The 18236-nt window shown below is 34.4% G+C and overlaps 1 long non-coding RNA gene across 2 annotated transcripts in view; it reads right to left on the bottom strand.

The window, feature by feature from the left end:
- Positions 1 to 7198: 7198 nt before the first annotated feature.
- Positions 7199 to 18236, bottom strand: part of LOC108400713 (uncharacterized) — a 64302-nt gene continuing 53264 nt past the window's right edge. The window contains exon 6 of one of the 2 annotated variants that reach the window (XR_012133252.1): positions 7199 to 8045. This is a non-coding gene — a long non-coding RNA (uncharacterized lncRNA). The remainder of the gene's footprint in view (positions 8046 to 18236) is intronic. The other variant, XR_012133251.1, reaches the window with a different exon arrangement.

Here is an 18236-nt window from a genome sequence, read left to right as displayed (position 1 = left end):
ATCAAAAAGACAAGAAATAACAAATATTATTGAGGTTGTGGAGAAAAGGGAACTTTTGTATGCTGTTGGTGGGAATGTAAATTAGTGCAGCCGGGGAAACAGTATGGAGTTTCCTCAAAAAAATAAAACATTGAACCACTGTATGATCCAGCAGTCCCACTTTTAGGTATTTATCCAAAGAAAACAAAAACACTAATTCAAAAAGATATATGCATCTCCATTGCAGCATTATTTACAATAGCCAAGACATCAAAACAACCTAAATGTTCAGTGATAGATAAATGGATAAAGAAAAATATATATAAAGGCATATATATATAATGATATATATATATATATATATATATATATATATATAATGAGATGTAATTTTTGTCTATGTAAAATGGAATATTATTTGACCATAATTTTATACAACCTCTTGTCTAATTAGCCATTGTAAAGTGAGGACACTTAATGGTTTATGCTGTGGGATATCCCACAACCCATCCTATACATGGGCTCAAAGATGTTCAGGGGCAGAATAAGTGTCTGCAAAATACCTGTTGATAATAGCACAAACTAATGTTTACAGAGGGCTCACTATGGGGTGGGTAGTGTGCTCAATAAGTTACATGTATAAGTGAATTACCTTCTTGAAGGTAAATTTCCTCTTCTAGAAAATGCCTCAAAGTTATCAAAATTCATTAATATAATGAAGTATTAAAGTTCTTAACAACATTTTAGGCATGTAGTAAACACTGAAGAAATGCTTATTATTGTGTTATTACTATCATTCCATTTAATTCTCAGGATAACTGTATGAAGTAGCAATTTATCTCCATTTCAAAGATAAGCAAGCCAAGTTAGGACTTTCCTAACAGGTATGTAGGAAGCAACTGGCCCCATATTTGAGACTAGATAGTCTGTCTTCAAAGGTTATGTTCTTCACTGTGATGCTTTTTTAGGAGACCCTAGCAGAGCATCTATAAGGAACTACATGAGGCATTCACTAAGAGATTTATATAATTTGGTTCAAACTTGTTTTGAGGTGAGGTGTGTATGATTTGAAGAAATATATTAGTAGCTTAGGAAGTGTAACAATAGTATTAATAATGGTTAATTCAACAGCAGTTGATGTGTATGAAATTATATTATTCAGTATAGCATACTAATACAGCCAGTTCATATAACGTTAGAGGACTAATCTTTTCATCTAAAAAGGAAAAATGAGACTAGACTTTCACATTAGGCACTCATTACAAAAATACTGAATTAATAAACAAATAAAAGTCATCCAATTGCTAAGTATCTCATGTAGAGGTTAAAAAGTAAAAGAAGAAATAAGTCAAATTCTAGAAGAGTAAGTCTTAATAAGACCCATCTATATAGATAAACATGCAACAAATATCCAAGCCTTTAAAAAATGCAACAGTTAGGTTAAAGAAAAAAATTAATAATTCAAATGTTAACTTTGCTCAACAATAGTACTCACAGTGTTCAGGAACAGGACTATGTTTCTCTCAGTGTTTAATGTTTTGGTTAGTGTTGCATTTACTTATATATAAAACTTTAACAATGGCCAGTATTACTCGCCAACTGATTAAATTGCCATAAAGTCTAAATATCAGGACATCAACTAACTGTAAAAGGGAAAATCTAAAAATCAAATACTGTATTCATTTCCACATCATACTGAGTTTGCACCTTTTTTCAATGATTACAAATATTGGCCAAAGGAGTTATGATTAACAATGATTTAGGAGACATTAAAAATGATTCTTGATAGCTTCAATATATAAAAACTGTTGAGCCAAAGGTATAATGCAAATGATTGTTTAGTATGGCTCAGATAAAGGGGCCTAAGGTGACAAAAGGCCTCCTTTTGTTCTTTAAGAATGTAAAGGATACATTATTCTGACTGGATGGTTAGATAACCTCCTGCAAGTGAATGTAATCAGCAAAAGTTTTTTTTTTGTTTTTTTTTATGGTCTGTGGCAAGGATCTGTAACTCTGCAGATAATGACCTAATATAGAAAACCTAGCCACTGCCCTTTAAAAACATGAGTGGAATCAGATTTTCTTCCTATAAAATTATTGGCTGGAGTTTGAACAATGTGATTGTGTTTATAAATGAGTTGTGCAATTAAAAAAAATTTACATTAAAAAATATAGTTGATCCTTTACAACCACAGGAGCATTTGTAGCTCATAGTGAAAGAAAAAGAGAATCATATTTTAACATGTTAAAATAGTTTGCAATTTATTTTCAGAAATCATTACTTTTTCAAATTAATACTTAAATACCTAGCAGAAATAGTGAGGAAATAATACTTTGAAAAGAACAAAATGGCTATAAGTCAACAGCTTTTCACCAAGTATCAAAACACAACTAACTAGGTATACATTGTTCAAATGAACTAGGAAGAAGAGTATATCAAATATCACATGTATTTTCATATTTTGTTACTGAAATGTCACCTTGCTTAACTCATGTTGATTGTCACTGGCAATAGCAGACATTTAAAGGAAAACATGGCAACACATTCTCATAATGATCAACATGGGAGGGAGGGTATTGCTAACTATCCTAATGCAATTTGCATTTGCTTAACTAGCAGATTAACTTGGTTTCTTCATGCTATTGTTTGCACAGATTGAAATAAGAAAATGCACGATGTGTTCCTTTTTTGTCTTTTACTGAAACTGGAAAGAATCTAGAGTCAGAGTCTGGATATATATAAATTATAGTAGTCTTTGAAAGAGATCTTTGGCTCTTACTATGACAGGGCAGTCAAACAGCCAGACATGCTCTTGCTTCCTCATAAATGCCTTAAATTGTGGTTAGCTGGGGATAATTACAGGAGTCATATAAAGCAGTAAAGGGGATTTCATTTCCAGTTCATGCATGTACCAAGGCCCATGAGGAAACATGATACTTTCTCTACTCATCCCTAACCCTGCTCCACTCGCCTTTTCTCCTCACTACCTCTCCATGTTGTTCACTGAAGAACATCACCCTGATACTGTCTTTCATGTCTCCATTTTGGGCTGGCAACTCTTTTCTGTATATTGACATGGAACCCTGTGGTTACCCTATTATAAGACTTATTCATGAATAAGCTGTTAGTTCTCTATATTTGGACACAACATACACACACGTAAACTCCGTAACTGCAGGGGGTCCCAATTTATTCAATCATTATTCTATCCTCAGTATCTACCACTTGCCTGGAACATAATACATAATCAATAAATATTTGATGAAAAATCTAATTAAAGAAAGAAAAACAATTACAAAATCACCTATACATATTTATGCACAAACATTCCAAATATACATTTTACAATAGTGAATGGCCTGATGGACATAACAAATGTAATTACTTTAGTGGAAGTATAACACAAAGGATGTTACATAATACATGAGAGAAGATGTATATATATTAAAGTATTACCATCTCTTATGTCTTATGTTAGTAAGAAATGTTGATAACAATAATAGAAAATAATATAGAGAATAATAGAAACTAAGAATGATAGAATAAAAATAAGAATAATAGAAAACAAGAATGAGAATGGAATACCAGTTAGGAGCTTTTGCATGCTCCAGTTGAAAGATGACACAGTCTTTGATCAGGATGGTAGTAGAGAAGAACTGATTCAAGATGAATTCTGAATGTTAGTCTTAGAGAATTTCACTAACACATCAGATTTAGCAGGGCACAGGGTGAAGGTAAAAAAGGAATCAAGGAGGACCCTTAGGCTGTTGCAGTGACCAGCTGGGTGTATGGTGAGGCCAATTACAGAGAGAAGTCTAAAGAAGGAAGAGATGGGGTTGAAGGTAGGAAGTCAAGAAATCCATTTTTAATACATTTGACATTTATATGACAAAAGTAGACAGTTTTTCATATGAGTCTGGAGTTCAAGAAAAATATCCTTATTGAAGACATAAATGTGGGCATATTAGTATACAGATGTCATCTAAACCTTGGGATAGGATGAGACCACCTGGAGATGTAGCTCTCAGTTTTGGCTATATATTAAAATCACTTGGGGAACTTTTAAATACAGATGGCTAGACTCCAGTTCAAATCAACTGAATCACAAATTCTATGGTGGTAACTACCCATTAGTTAGAACAACAACTTCATGTTAATTCTGTTGCATTCATGAGAGATGAAAACCTGACCCAGGGAGAGATTGTACATAGAGAAGAAAAAATGGTCCCAGATTGATCTCTGGGGCTCCCCCATACATAGAGACCCAAGATCCTAGCAAAGGTCACTGACAAGCAGCAGCTAGGTGGGCTGAAAACAGACAAATGTGATCCCCTCAGGAGATGAAAGTGTTTTGAAAAAGTATGGCTAACTGGTTTTAGTGCTACAAAGAGGTCAAGTGTGATAAGGGCAAATATAGTGTTTTTAAGTTTATTTTTTGTTGAAGCATAATATACGTTTTGTCAAGGGCACATATCTTAAGTACACATTTTGACTACTTTGTGTACATGTACAACACTGGATAAACCACCATCCAGGTCAAGATATGGAACGTTTCCAACACCCCATAAGGATCTTCTGTGTTCCCTCCATGGTCTTATCTCCCTCACTGCCAGCAGGTACCTGATTTTCTGACTAATACAGTACAGATTTGTTTTACCCATTTTTAAACTTCCTGTAAGTATATGTTCTTTGTTTCTTACTTCTTTTGCTCAGCTTTATTTCTGTGAGCTTCAACTATGTTATGTCATATATTAATAATTTGTTCTTTTTACAACTTCATGGTTTCAGTTGAATGAATTGGTTACAATTCATTCAGTCTCCCGTTTAGAGATATGTGGGTTGCTTCCAGTTTATCAGCATTTATGAATAAAGCTGCTTTAACCATTCTATACATGTCTTTTGATAGACATATACTTACATTTCTACTGGGTATATTCCTAGGAATGGAATTACTGTGTCACTAGGATATGTGTATATCTAACTTTATTAGAGCTTGCCATAGAGTTTTCCAAAGAGTTGCATCAATTTATACCTCCTTCAGCAATAAATGAGAGTTTCAATTTTTCTATACACTCACCAATACTTAATATTATCATTCTTTTTATTTTTGACCATTCTGGTAGGTGTGAAATGATATTTAATTACAGTTTTAATTTGCCTTTTGCTGATATATATCAAAAGACATTTTCATAGACTTACTAGACACTTACATATCTTCTTTGGAAAGTTCCTATTGAAATTTTTGATTAATTTTATCAAATTCTCTATTATTGATTTACCAGAATTCTTTCTATATTTTGGATATCAGTTACTTATTAGATGTAAGTATCATAAATATTTTCTTCTAGTTTTTCAGTGGCTTGCTTTTAGTCTCTTAATGGTCTTAATGGCAACTTTTGATGAAAAGAACAATAATTTTAATGAAATGCAATTTCTTGATTGTTTTATGGTGTTTTTGCATCACAGAGAAATCTTTACTACACCAAGGTCATGAAATTATGTTGTCTTCTAGAACTTATTGTTTTACCTTTAATATTTAGGTTTGCAACCCATGTCAATTTAATTTTTATACTTGGGGAGAGGAAGGATCAAGGTTAATTTTTTACTATGTGGATGCCTAATTGCTGCAGCAACATTTCCCCCACTGAATTGCAATGTCACCTTTATGATTAGTCAAGTCTGGCCCTGTTTCTGGACTCTCTATACCACTCTATTGATTACCCATATTCTAAAAAGTGGCCATAATCTTCCCTCAAACTCTAACAAAATGTTGTGACAAAATGGCAGAGGTGAGGGAAGAATGTGGTTTATGAGTCCTTAACACTTTCAAGAATTATTTGTTGGATCAAAAGGCCTGAGAATTACCACTCTACTTTGACATTTAAGTAGAATGCAATAAAATAAGGAAGTATTTGCTCCTGGAACCCCTGTCCTCTCACTGATATTTCAAATGCTCTCAATCCATATAGGATAATTTTTGGCCTCCTCCCACATTCACTGCCAACATTCACAACTCTCAGTTCTGACCATTCCTGTTCAGAATGGCTTTCAACGTAGTAACTGAAGAGTCAGCATACATATTGTAGCTCACTTTTGAATCTGACAATAAATCAAATGTCACTGTTCTGCTTTGAACCAGTAGATGAATGTGGAAAGAACTGAGCAAGACCCAATGGGAGAGGCACTTCCTTGTAAGTGGGACCATGCCTGTGTACACTGTTAAACCATCTTCTGGTTCATAATCACAATGGGTGGCAAGCACATTTTAGAAATCTACTGAAACCTATGGGCCCTCTCCCCAGCAATGCATTGCATATATACACAAAATGTTACCTATAACTTTTGAGGGTTTGTGAAATTCATATGCAAAGAATATCTGTTCCAGCTAAACAACTGCCTTTTAGGAGTCAGACTGTTTGTCATGTTTCCTTTTCTATTTTTTCTAATGTGGCAGTGATTGGGTTTTTTTTTTTTTGTCAATGTGTAAATTCAAAATACTAGAATCATTTTTGATAAAGCTACCTATTCTTTCTCTTTAAATTCTGAAAGTCCCAAGTCCTACTATTTCTGGCTTTGAGACATCACTGTTTCGTTGTTCATTTATTTCCATTCCCAATTTTATTATTCTAATATAAGCTTTTGTTACATCTCATTTAGGATTTTTGCCGTCACTCTTAACTGGTATTCTAGCCTCTAATCTTCCAATATTCAATATTATCATCAAAGTGTTACCAAATTTGAACCTTAAAGAACAACTCTGATGATACTACCTTTTGGCTTGAAAACTTGCAATGGCTCCCACTGTCGCAAGAATAGAGTTCAATTAAAAAAGAGTGTATTTCATGAATGAATAGGCATTTTTAGAAAATTTCCTATTCCAGGGAATGAACCATTCCTAAAATTCCCAGCCCCCAAGGATGTCTCTTTTCCTTATGACTTCCTATTATATTTTGGAGACAGTAAAACTTTTATATCTCTGCTGTTTTGTATTGCTTCTTAATGACTTCAGAGCATGCCTTATTAGTTCAAAATGAACTTCATTAGAACACATATTTCTATCACTACAGAACATGGTGCAGGGCTTTTCACCCAGTAGGAACTTAGTATTTTAGATATTAAATGAATTAGCTTATTTTCTGCATCATTTCACAAATATGTGAGACAACTCGTGGTGCTTAGGAAATGAGTTTATTTGATTGTCTTCATAAAATGCCAATGTTTCTTCACCATTCGGGGGTGATTACATTGTCATTACAACTTTTAGAAACCTACAGTGGCCCTTAGCACTTTGAATAGTTGACACTGACATTGGAAGGGACAAATGTTCCCAACCTGGAGCCCATGTAAATGTGTATTATTCATGTCTATACATTTCTAAGGCAAGTAGCTCCATAGCTTCCAGTAGACTCTCAAATTTATCCTTTACCCATAAAAAGGTTAAGAATCATTAAGACTGGATCACATCTAACAATTTTTATATAACAATTACAAAATGCTCAATAAATGCATGTTGAATGAGACTGAATGGTAATGAAAGCTGAGGGAAGAATATTCACAAAGACAAATGGATTCTCAATAGGCAAAAAAATATCATGCACAAGGTTATTTTGCATGCATTATAAATTCAATTTCAGCAATGAAAAATGATAAGGTAATAAATGCAGTAGTTGCTCTACAATAAATTCTACAATAAGTTGTGTAATTCTATTTTATAAAACAAAAATATGACAGTAAAACTTATGGAATACTGTGAAAGAATATAAAAAATAACTGATAGCATTAAGGAAAAAATACCATTGTTAATAAAACCCAGAGCTTTGCATCTAGTAAGGTTTCCTTTATTGCGCCAAACAATTACATGAATTTCATAGTTTATGTCTTGAAGTGTTGTTCCACGTCCTTAGATAAAATCCAGCTGATAGAAGCAGACAGAGACAGAAGGTGAATGAGGTCAGCGATTTGATAGAGTAAGTTGCTGGCATCCATAGGGTCAGACAAGAAGACCTTTTCCTATCCACAGCATAGCTGGGATTTCCCTTGTAGTCACATGGTATTGTGGAGGAGGCTAAGTGAACACGGAAAAAGAAAAGAGTTTTCATAAATGATAATACTAAAAAGCAACATTGTGATTTTATAAAACTATGCTTTATGTATGTTATTATTATTATTGGTGAAAGTGAATTTGCTTTAAAATGTATAGATTTGAGAAAAAGGCCACTTGTATATTAGCAAAGTGTAAAGGTCCATACCACAGTATCGTCACTATACCTGGCAAGCTTAGGTGCCCTTTTACACACAGGCCGAGACTGCAGAAGAGACCGAGTTTTTATTCCTAATCTTTAAAGCAACAGTGGAATAGACTATTGAAAGTCAAACAGGATCTGTTTTGTTGACTCTTTCAAGGAAACAAAGATTTGTGTGTTTTACAATTTCTCGATAACGGCTAGTTTGAGTTGCTGGCTATTTTCTCAATGTGGCAACTGGTCTGAAATGATCCTTTAGGTCTAGAGATAATGGTGTTGATCTCACCCTAGATTAAACAAGTTCCAGTCCAAATCCTGCAGAGACCGTGCCTCTGCTCCTCTGCCACCACCACTTGGCTAAGACAAGTTTAGAGGAGTCTTTTACACAGTGCAGGAAAGTGGAAAGTTGAGCAAGGGAATTGAGGAGGCTTTGGACAAAAGACAGAGAGGTGTTGGGATAGAATTATGGAAAACTGTTTTGGGAAGAGAAAGCCCTTGGATGTTTTAAGAATTTATAGGCAGAATCTGCTGCTTCAATTAATATGTTAAGTATGTGACAGAAGCATGAGAACAAAGTTGTCTTTGGCTGTGTCATGTGATGCCCAGAGTGGGTTGAACGATTAAAAAATACTAAGACTCCATTAGCTTTAGAAACACTTTGTATGTTCTACATGCTTTTACTTGAATTATTATGTGGAATCTTTAGCGCCAGCTGGCAAGATAGTCAGTAGGTATTGCCTTCAATTTACAAATGAGAAAACGAGCTCAGGTGGGTTCATTTGGCTAAGGGTGTGCAGTAGGCTTTTGGAGGAGCCAGGAGCAGGGCCTCAGATGGTGCACATAGTTCTCCTTCTGGGCTCTCCCCCGGGGTTCTTTGGAACACCCATCCGAAGTCACCATATTAGTTTATGAGGGCCACCATTACAAAGTACAACCGACTGGGTGGGTAAGCCACAGAAACTTATTTTCTCACAGTTCTGGAGGCTGGATATTCGACACCAAGGTGTCAGCAGGGTTGATACCTTCTGAGGCCTCTCTCCCTGGTTTGCAGATGGCTGTTTTCTCCTGTATCTTCAAGTTATCTCCCCTCCGTACCTGTCTGTGTCCCAACTTTTTCTTCACATCTGTCATATTGGATCAGGGCCTGCACTAATGATTTAATTTAGCTTAATTATCTTTTTAAAGACTCTATATCTAAATACAGTCACATTCTGAAGTCCTAGAGTTTAGGACTTCAGCATATGAATTTTGGGGGGACACAATTCAGCCTCTAACAGTCATCAATTTCAAAATGATAGTTTCACTCACTTCATATGTTAATCATATATTTCATAATCAAAATGAAATTTCTAGTGCCTGAAACGTTTTTTCTGATTTGAATATTATGACCAACATCAATCTTTTATAAGCTTCAATTAGAATATTTAGACGTTCCAAACTTTACACTTTTTTTTTGAAATTGTTTTCCTGGTTGAGAGCCGTGAAAGGTAAGAAAAAGGAGTCCAGTCCTTTTTTCCACTGAAGTCATTCTTATTAAGAAATTTTTTACCACATTACCTTAGAAAACTAGGTGTCAAGGGTAATTCCATGATGATATAAAACTAGCAGTTTTAAATAGTTCTCTTGGCCACCCATGACTCCTGAGAAATTTTTCTAAGGTGAAACAACTGAGAAACCAGTCAACAAACTCTGCTTATAAACTTTCTTCCTATTATGAAGTAATGTTATCATCCAGTCCCATTGAGACTTCCCCAGTATCAGAAGCCAAGTAAAATGTTTGGCAGTGGAGGAAATTGGCATTCAAGAATATGGATCTTAATTTAGTTGGTTAACAACTTGATTGGAAGCTCTGTGCTTTGGAGGAAATCAGAAGATTGGAATCTTCACATACCCAGAGCAATGTGGATGAGGGAAGCCAAGGGCTGCTGTACGCCCTGGAGCAGTAAGGTTAGCTGGCAGAATTCTAAAGACTTGTAGAATTTCTTTTCTGAAATATTTTTCTGGAAACAATGGCATGCTAAATAAATAACTATAGAGCACATATTTAGTGGGATATTCATTAATTCCTTTGTTGTCAGACAATTCCAGTTTTTATAAACGAGTCAAAACAGAAAACTAAGAAATTATTGTTCACATAGAGAGACTCCCAATTTTCTCTTGTGTATCTACTGAAGATAATAAAAGCTCCACTAAGTCTTAGGTGTCCTCTGAGGATGTTAGAAAATTCCACACTAACCTCTCATGTAGACCAGTATACTTAAGAATAGGGAAAGCCAGTCACATCGTATTTAATTAAAGCATTTTATTAAAATATATCATATTTAAGAAAATAAAATCAGAAGTCAGGTAAAGCTAAATTGATTATTTAATCAAATTATGTAGTCCATTGGTATAATTTTACCATTGATTGTGACTTGGTTTACTATCTTGGTATACCAGTGTCTTGATATCACTATCAAGATATTATACCTGGGAAGTTTTTAAGTGAATAGTTCTGAATGAATTTTATTTGGTTAAAAATTTAAAACTTAAAATTTTTTTAATTTACAAGTCTATCTAAATTTTAGATATAGGTATGAATATTTAATTGTGAAAAGCTGAATGCTTTCTTACTGAGGTCTGGAAAAAAGCAAGAATGTCGAGTTTTGCCAACTCTATTGAACATCATACTGGAAATCCTTGCCAGTGCAATATAGAAAGAATAAGTAAATAAAGGATATACAGATTAAAAAGAAGTTGCAAAATTGCCTCTACAGATAATTATCATCATTAAAAATCCCCAAAAATTTATCCAAAAAAGCTATTAGAACTAATATGTGGGTTTAATAAAGTCACAGTATATGAAGATATCAATTATATTTCAAAATACTAGTAATAAGCAAGCAAAAATATGTTTAAACTACATTTATAATAACACTAGAAAGCAGGAAATGCTTAACTACACATTTCAAAAAGTTGATGCAAGATCTGTATGCTTGAGACTACAAAAAAATGAAAAATATTTACAAAATACCTAAGTCAATGGAGAAATAAATTATGTTCATGGAGAAATACTGTGTGTTCATTATATTGTGTGTAATTATCTTCAAATTAATCTACAGATTCAACACAATCCCAGTCAAAATCACAGGAGGATCTTTCTGTGGCTCTTGACATGCTAATTCTAAAATTCATTTAGAAAAGTAAATGAATTAGAATAGCTAAACAATCTTGAAAAAGAACAAGTTGCAATCAAATTTTATAGTGAGAGGAAATCTCATTCCCTATCTAGAGGTTATCAGTGTTAACAACTTGTGACTCTTTCCTTACTTTAAAAATATGCATTCATAAATACATTCACTTTTTAATATATAAATAAAATATTTAACTTATTTTTATTAGTTTGCTTTTCACATATAAAATATATTTTAGCGATCATAAGTAACAAATATATATCTTTTTCAAACTACTTATTTGTATATTATAGTATGAATAGTGCCATAGTATGAATATGCCATAAACTAATATTTAACTATTCTTCAGTTGATAGCCATGTAGGGTGATACTTTTTAAAAATATACCCCTTCAAATTTAGAACTATTTTTGTAAGATAGATACCTAGAAGTGCATTTCTGAAGTCAAAAGTATACAGTTTAAAATTTTGATAAATAATATAAAATTTCTCGAAAAATTATATTAGCAATTTATCCTGCTACCAAAAATGTATGGGAGTGCTCAAATTATCTTTCCCTCCACCTTTCCAGCACTGTGTATCTTCAGTTTTAAACTAGAAAAGTATTATATTTTAATAATTTCTTTAAATTTGGGGGTCATTGATAGAATAGCTTCTTTCATTCCAAGGTGGGGTCTTTATGGATGCACACACACTCACACACACACACCAGAACATATATGTGTTTAACATGATATATGTGTGTGTGTAAAATTTCTGTAATTCCTGCTTGGCATCTTGATTGAAAAGATACCCAAATTATTCTCAATATGTTTTAAATTGGTTTATACTCATCAGTCCATATTCTCAAATATATCTAAATATTTGTATAAATATTTAAAGTTGATGTCTTTTTTCCCTTTCTTCTACCTCTCAAACAACGCGTTAGGTAATATTGTGTGTGGCAAAAGTGATGGCTGTTTGAACTCCAATTATTTCATAAAATCCATATGGGTTGTGATATAAGAAAATTTTCACTTTGAATGATAAGGTACATTCATTCACTTTTATGCAAATATTCTTTTTTTATTTTAAGGAGAGCAAGGCAGAGGCTTTATTTAGAGAGAAAGCAAGAGGACAGAGCTCCTGAGGGGACAAGAGAGTCCCCACTTTTATGCAAATATTCTTATATGTCGACTATTGCTTTTACTATTAAATATACCCCTAAACATAATAAAGAAAATGAATTAAATGTAGAGAGAGGTAAATATTGGAAATTGGGATAGGTATATAGAGGAGGAAACAGAATAATCTAACATCAGTCTCAAGCCAAAGACAGGTGGGTAGATAGGTAAGTAAGTAGACAGATAGACAGACAAAGTAGATAGATTGATAGATGATAGATAGATGTAAATTCCATACACTGGCAATTCTATGAGTGATTTGGCCGAATTCAGGTTTCATGAATGAAAGAAAGAATATGGGTAGCAGATTTGTTTTGTTTCCTCAAAGTAGAAATGAGACTTTGAGCTCCATACACACTTTACTGTATGAATTTTCCTTGCAGCCTCCAGAGGTGCTCCTCTCTTGTACCCACCCCATGACCTGGAAATCCTGTAATTCGTGCTTTTTTTTTTCCCTACCCCAGTCTTCACCAGACACATCAGACCACTCTAAATTGCAGCTACCTTAACCCATCCCCAGCCTTCAGTACAGAGATAATCAATGACAGGACCATCACTGGAGGAGCTGAGAAGGTAGAGGAATGAACGCAGCTAGCAAACTGGAGGGAGTGTAAGAAAGGGTCCAGCCAAAAATGTGTCAGAGAAAAAGAAACATTAGAACTGGTATCATGTGTCTCTCTCTGATTTCTTCTTTCCTTTCTGCACTTTTTCTCCCATCCTGAACAATTTTTAAACATCTTAGATGAGAACCTCTCTATTCTGAAGAGTTCATAGGCTTAGAAGAGATAGTCCAATAAGCAAATATAATTGATTTCATCATATAAATTTTATCATTCTGATTTAGAAAAGCCACTGCTGTAAAATAAATGAGTTTTTTAACTGCATTTCCTTATATTGGATTGCTTAAGGAAAGACAGTGTTTCTAGTAATTTATGTCTCCCTCGCAAGCTTTAGAATTATTCTAGCAATATAAAATGCTAGTAAATGCTATTTCAGTGAATATATCCATGAGCCCCTAACTCCTATCAATGACTCATCAAATATTTTTTGACACATATTCTAGTCTCCGTAAGGAGTGTTAAACTTAAAAAAATATAGAGAGAGAACTTGGATAACAAAATATAGAACTAAATATATGTCATAGTTTTCACACTCATGACGACACATAATTCATCACAGGACAGAAATACACTGGTTACTTGTAAAGGGTTAACACCAATTTTCTTGACCAAGAAAGGACCATTGTTCCTGTTACTGTACTCAGCTGCCTCTTTCAGGCTGACTGAAGATTGCTTGAAAATTAAACATTTTTCATTTTCCACCAATGTATTAATTTCACTAAAATGTAAAATAGACATTCTTAAAGGAATATTTTTACCTCTAAATCACAGTGACATGTAAGTCAGTATTTTTTAGTACAAAACTTCAAATAATTATTTAAATATTTCACTTTTTGATGTATGGAAATATTATTTACATAAAAGTTAATTAAATAGACTTAACTTAAGAAATGTCCAGTGGTGTTATTCACATTAAATGAATAAGAAATCCTCTCTTTACTTACCAATATTAAGGGAAAAAGAGACTGGAAGAGAGAACTGATATTTCTGAGATAATGGGCAATGGAGAAGTGGAGGCAGGAGCCTCTGATCTGAAGGTTACAAAGCCCCTAAAGATCAGAACTATCTGACCCAAGAATCCCTAAATACCAATGAAGAGGAGCACACACTATAATTAATCTCCATAATTTGACATTTTCATTTCCAATTCCACTAGAATCTGGTATATGACCATTGATGGAGAGAGGGAAGATGTAAGACTCATAAGAAGTCTGTTAACTGGCCCATGCATGATTCTTGAGTTTATCTCCAAACGACTACTTTCCTGCAAACCTCTCTCACAGTTACAGTCTTAGCCAAGAAGTTTAAAAGGTAATATTTGTCCTCTGGATTTCTCCATGCATCACTATCACCCCACTAAGCCCCTTATCTTGAGGTACCTGTGCTGACCCTCACTTGTTCTGCCCTTCACCATAGCATTTTGCCAAGTCTCAGACAGAATAAATACCACTTTCCTTTTCCTTCCACACCCATATAAATGCCCTTTTGTCTCCCTTATCAGCTGTAGGCCCCTGGCTACAGGACCTCTTGAGTTCAAGCACTGAATCATTCTGAAAGCTCAGTGTATTTTCTGCTAATAGATTTAATGTACCCTTAAGGTAAAACTGTCTTTCAGACACTTCCTTCAGGTCTTAGATCCTGTGCCACCCTCTCAATTAAACTTAAACCAGAACATTCTATTAAAAATTATAACACAGGTCTTATACCACCCACCCTCACTATATTTTTCTTCATAGCACATAGCACTTTGTTACCCTCTATATGGTTTGTTTCTTTTATTTACTGTCTGTGTTAACCTAATAGAATGTAACTGCCCTTGCAAAAGACCTTGTATTGTTAGTGCTTTATCCCTAAACCAGCAGAGCACCTAGTATACAGTAAGTGCTCAAAAATTGTTGGATTAACTAATTAACAAAGGATGAGAGGAATTCTTATTGTGATCATTTCACCCCACCACATGGAAACCCTGTCAACAGTTACAGTTACTGAAGGATTATCACATTTTCAGCGAACCCCTCTCTGACTGTGCTGTTTGTTTACTTTACTCCAGGAATTTCAATATTTCTTGTCTGGGTTGTTGCATCATTACCTGCTCACCTCTTCCCAGTTTGGTCTCAGACACAATCTTTCCTTCATCTTACTAGAAAAGTGAGATTTCTGAATTCTAAAATTTTACCCAGCCCATATTTTTTGCCTCACTAGTGGTCCTAGGGTAATGTGCTGTCAGAGAAGACACTCCATGATCCTGTCTTTTAGCCTCTGCATGGTTCCCGCCCAGTGGGGTGCTAGAACCACTTTATACTGGCTTTTGATAATGGACGGTGTACACCTCTTTTTAATTCTGTATTCATGGACTCCATGATGATAGCCTAAAGTCAGTCCTACTAGGAATATTGGTAACATTAAAATTAGCCAACTCTACAAATCAGGGCATTTTTTTCCCCTGGAGAGAAAGTTGTTGAATATTTTCTGGTACATCACTGTTCTCATCCCACCAAATCCAAAACGCTCACCAGGGCTCTTCAACTCCAGAGGAGTGTTCTTGACCCTGACACAGTCTGAAGGGATTCCTCAGTTGAGAAGTTACAGTTCTCAGCTTACCTTTTATGACTTTGCATTGTAGTTCATATATATGCATAATAAAATAGGAATTTAAATGATTCACCATTTGAGTGAAGTGATGCACAAAGAAGACTTGCAAGTTTATCTGATGACCTCAGGTACTTCCTCCTTCATGTCTGTGTGCTTTATGGGTTATCAGTGCCCTAGTTTGAGAAGAATGAGCTTTTAACCAGGCCTTCCTGAACTGATCATAGATACTTGAGAACATTAGGCTCTTTCTCACTTCTTTAGTGGGCTCCTGAAGCTCTCTGGCCTTGAAACTGTCATTTCCTTTGTGAAATCTTCCTTTTGGTCACTCAGAACAAAAACTTTCAAGTCATGCTTCACTGTTTTCTTGTTCTCATATTGTACATTTAGTCAGGAAATCCTATTGGCTCTTTTAAAGTAATATATTCATAAATCATCTACTTTTCTTAAAAGACAATTTCTTTAGAGCACATTCAGGTTCACAGCAAAATTGGGAGATGGTTCAGAGATTTCCATATACCCCAACACCTTCATAAGCTCCTTATTGTCAACATCCCCCACCAGAGTGGAACATTTGCTACGACTGATGAACCTACATTGACTTATCATAATTGCCCAAAGTCCACAGTTTACATTACAGTTCACTCTTGGTGTTGTATAGTCTAGGGGTTGGGAAATATTTATAATGACATGCCATGTATCCATCATTATAGTATCATATAGAGCATTTTCACAGTCCTAAAAGTCCTCTGTGCTCTGTCTATTTATCCCTCTCTGATGCCAACACCTGACAACCACTGACTGACCATTTTACTGTCTCCAGTTTTGCCATTTCCAGAATGTCATATAGTTGAAATCATACAGTATGAAGTCTTTTCAAAGTGGCTTCTTTCACTTAATAATATGCATAGACGTTTCCCCCATGTCTTCATGGCTTAATAACTCATCTCTTTTTAGAGAGCTGAATAATATTCCATTGTTTGCACATACTTCAATTTATTTATCCATTCACCTATTTAAGGACATCTTGGTTGCATCTATATTTTGAAAATGTTTATGAATAAAGCTGCTATAAACATCTGTGTGAAGGTTTCTATGAGGATATACATTTTCAATTCCTTTGCATAAATACCAAGGAGTGAGATTGCTAGGTCATATGGTAAGAGTATGTTTAGTTTTATGAGAAACTGCCAACTGTTTTCCCAAGTGGCTGTGCCATTTTATATTCCCACCAGCAATGCATGAGACTTCCTGTTTTTCCACATTCTCATGAACAGCTGATGTTTTCAATGTTCCATATTTGGACCATTCTAATAGGTGTGTAGTGGTATATCAATGTTTTAAATTGCATTTCCATGATGACATATGATATGGAGCATCTTTTCATATGCTTGTTTGCCTTCCGGGTATCTTCTTTAGCAAGATGTCTGTCAAGGCCTTTGGCCCATTTTCTGATCAGGTTGGTTGTTTCCTTACTGTTGACTTTGAAAATTTCTTTGTGTATTTTGGTTAACAGTCCTTTATCAGAAGTGCCTTTGGCAAATACTTTCTAACAGCTTGTTCTTGTCTTCTCATTTTCTTGACATTGTCCTTCACAGAGCAGAAGCTCCTAATTTTAATGAAGTCAAGCTTATGAATTCTTTCTTTCAAGGGTCATGCCCTTGGTGTTGTAGCTAGAGTCATCACATACCTATGGTCATCTAGGTTTCCTTTTTGTTATCATCTAGAAGTTTTAGAGTGTGCACTTGTATTTAGATATGATCAGTTTTGCATTAATTTTTGTGTCTAGATTTATAATGTCTGTGTCTATATTTTTTTGCATGTGGAGATCTGATTGTTCCAGCACCATTTGTTGAAATGAAATATCTTTGTTCCATTGTATTGCCTTTGCTCCTGAGATCAACTGACTGATTTGTATGGGTTTGTTTCTGGGCTCTCTGTTTTGTTCCATTCATGTATTTGTCAATTTGTTCACCAATTGCACATTGTCTTGATTATTTTAGCTTTATAGTAAATACACTAAGTCTTGAGGTTAGATAATGATGAGCCTTCAACTTTGTTTTACTTCTTCACTCTTGTTTTGTATATTCTGGTTTTTTGCTTGTCCATATAGTATAATTTTAGAATCAGATTGCCATTATCTTCAAAATAACTTGCTGTCATTTTGATTAGGATTACACTGAAACTATAGATCAAGTAGGGAAGAAAGGACATCTTCACAATATTGAGTCTTTATAACCATGAACATGGGCTATATCTCCAATTATTTAGTTATTTGATTTCATTCATCAGAGTTTTGTAAGTGTTCCTCACATAGCTCTTGTATGTATTTTTTTACATTGATACCTAAGCATTTTACTTTTTGGATGCTAATGTAAATGATATTATGCTTTTAATTTCAAATATCACTGGTTTGCTGCTGGCATATAGAAAATAGATTGACTTTTGTATATTAACATTGTATCCTGC

This window comes from Manis javanica, chromosome 7 (genome assembly GCF_040802235.1).
Source record: "Manis javanica isolate MJ-LG chromosome 7, MJ_LKY, whole genome shotgun sequence".
Lineage (NCBI taxonomy): Eukaryota > Metazoa > Chordata > Mammalia > Pholidota > Manidae > Manis > Manis javanica.
Note: the sequence above shows the minus strand (reverse complement) of the source record. Positions and strands in the feature narration are given on the sequence as shown.